This window comes from Bos grunniens, chromosome 6 (assembly GCF_055505025.1).
Source record: "Bos grunniens cultivar Pamir isolate PY7600 chromosome 6, Bosgru_T2T1.0, whole genome shotgun sequence".
NCBI lineage: Eukaryota > Metazoa > Chordata > Mammalia > Artiodactyla > Bovidae > Bos > Bos grunniens.
Window position 1 is genome coordinate 39,000,044 of NC_141170.1, and position 2,869 is coordinate 39,002,912.

The 2,869-nt window shown below is 33.9% G+C and overlaps 1 pseudogene; it reads right to left on the reverse strand.

Moving 5' to 3' along the window:
• Nucleotides 1-1,096: 1,096 nt before the first annotated feature.
• On the reverse strand, nt 1,097-1,262 carry LOC147370600 (small ribosomal subunit protein uS14 pseudogene; annotated as a pseudogene).
• Between the last annotated feature and the right edge of the window lie 1,607 nt (nt 1,263-2,869).

The following is a 2,869-nucleotide window of genomic DNA, read 5'->3' on the forward strand; positions in this document are numbered from 1 at the left end:
AGACCCTGATGTTGGGAAAGATTGAGGGCAAGAGGAGAAGGGGCCAACAGAGAATGAGATGGTTGCATGGTATCACTGACTCAATAGACATGGGTTTGGGTGGATTCCAGGAGTTGGTGATGGACAGTGAGGCCTGGCGAACTGTGATTCATGGGGTTGCAAAGAGTCAGGCATGACTGAGTGACTGAACTGAACTGATGATGGCCGTTCTGACTGGTGTGAGATGATGCCTCATTATAGTTTTGATATACATTTCTCTAATAATTGGTGAGTTAGAGCATCTTTGCCTATGTTTCTTGGCCATATGTATGTCTTCTTTGGAGAAATGTCTATGTAGGTCTTATACCCTTTTTTCCAATGAATTATTTTTTTCTTGTGTTAAGCTATATGAGGTTTTTTTGTTTTTTTTTTTTTTTTTAATGTATTTTGGAGATTAAGCTCTTATCAGTTGCTTTGCTTGCAATTTTTTCTTCCATTCTGAGTGTTGTCTTTTCATTTTGTTTATGGTTTCATCTCTGTGCAAAACGTTTTAAGTTTAATTAAGTTCCATTTGTTTATTTTTGTTTTATTTTCATTGCTCTCGGAGATGGATCAATGACGATCTCACTGTGATTTATGTCAAAGAGTGTTCTGCCTCTGTTTTCCTCTAAGAGATTTACAGTGTTAACTTACACTTAGGTCTTTAGTCCATTTTGAGTTTGATTTTATGTATGGTGTTCTAGAGTGTTCTAAGGGATTTTTTTTTTTTAACCAGTTTTCCCAGCACCATTTATTGAAGAGACCATCTTTTCTCCATTGTATATTTTTGCCTCCTTTATTATAAATTCGGTGATCATAAATGTGTACATTTATCTCCAGGCTTTTTATCCTGATCAATTGAACTATTTTTTTTTTTTATGTGTGTGTGTGTGTGTGTGTGTCGGTACCATACTGTATTAATTACTGTAGTTTTATAGTATAGTCTGAAGTCAGACAGCCTGATTCCTCAGGCTCGATTTTTTCTTTCTCAAGATATCTTTGGCTATTTGAAGTCTTTTGTGTTTTGTTTTTTGAGTAAGATAGATGACCTGGATGACCCATTAAGGGAAGTTCACACTCAATCCAGCCTAATGAAGGCGATGTCACATGCTGGTGGAAAGACTGGTGGCACGTTTGAGGCCATATTTCCCAATCAGACCATCCTGATTTGAGCAGACACAGCAAAGAAGAGAACCCTGGCCAAATTTTCTTGAATGACTCCAGTAAAGTTTCTGGTGACCCATATTGCTTTCTTGGCTGCAGAGATGCAAAAGACTCAAGTCATTGAATTTTGTAACCTGAATTACTATTCTTCTCACTGATCTTCCAGCCTCATCCTTTGCTTCACACTTCCAACTTTTCCCAATGCAGAAGATAGATTTATCCTTTTAAAATATAGGTCACTTCTTGGCTCAGTCATTACTCTCCATTGTTTTCTTATCATAGGCACAGTGAAATCCAAACTATTTTTCATGCCCTAGTAGGACCTCTATGAACTAGCCCATTGCTGTGTCTCTAGAATAATTAATATCTCCATCTGCTCTGACACTCATTTATTTTTCTCTAGACATCACTATGTCTAGAAAACTAGACACTTTTATATTCTTTGAACATCCTTAAAAGCATCCTATCTCAAGACCTTGATTAGCTCTTTTCTTATCATGAAAATCTCCCTTCCCTAAATTTTTAAATAATTTGTTCATTTCTTTCAGATTCAAATAAAATTTATCCTTATTAATCAATTATCCCTGACTAAAGTTAAAAACAGTATAGGAAATGGCAACCCACTCCAGTAATCTTGCCTGAAAAATTCCATGGACAGAGGAACCTGGCGTGCTACAGTCCATGGGGGTTGCAAAAGAGTGGGACACAAGTGAGCACAGATGCACAAACTTAAAAATAGTAAACCCAATCCCTTTAGGTAGTCTCTATATTTTTACCCTATTTTATTCATCTGTAGTATTTATTGACATATTTATGTAGTTGTAGGTTCACAATAAATGTGTCATGGATGTATGACACTGAAAAACAGCATCTATCTTAGTACTCCTGTAGATTTAAGTTTTATCCTTCTTTTCTAGTTCTTGTAGCAGTTGTGCAGAGAGTCTTGTAGCATGTGTAAAAAATATTCAGATTCTTTTTTTTTTTTTTTTTTTTGAGTGTCATTATAAACCTGTAGGAGATATGATGAATATTAGTTTTATGGTGTTGTATCAATATGGGACAAAGAAATCAAATGATTTTTCATAATTTTTTAATGGAGTAAAGATTTAAATGACTTTTATCTGCTATGTTTTTACATTACCTAACTCCTTTATTCCTCTAAGAATTAAAATTATCAATTTTTCTTTGTCAAACTCCAAGAAAATTGGGACTGTAGCAGTGTATGTTGCTTCCCAGGCCCCCACTATATTGAATAATTATTTATCTCCTTTGTTCTTTTGTTGTGACCCACAATTTATATCTCTAAGACCTTGGATTTTAAGACCTTGAATTTTGAATTTATCTTTATTATAAAAATGACTTAGAAAACATATATGTTCAAGAAATGTGAGAGAACCTGACAGATAAAATTTTGTCCATTGTTTTACAGATTATAATTAGTTTTAAATGAGAGACATAAAGAACTCATTTTATAATTATGGGAAGCTTTCTAATGAGTTGAAACTTTACCTTTTGTATGAAAATTCATGCTATTGCACTTATAAGATGATGAATACCTATTATAAGAAATTGAAGCAATTCAGAAGAATTAAAACCCCACGAAAAATGTCTAAAACCCAATACCTATGAGAAAAAAAAATTGTTTTTAACATTATTCTAGCTAATTGTCTGCATATACTTACAGAAA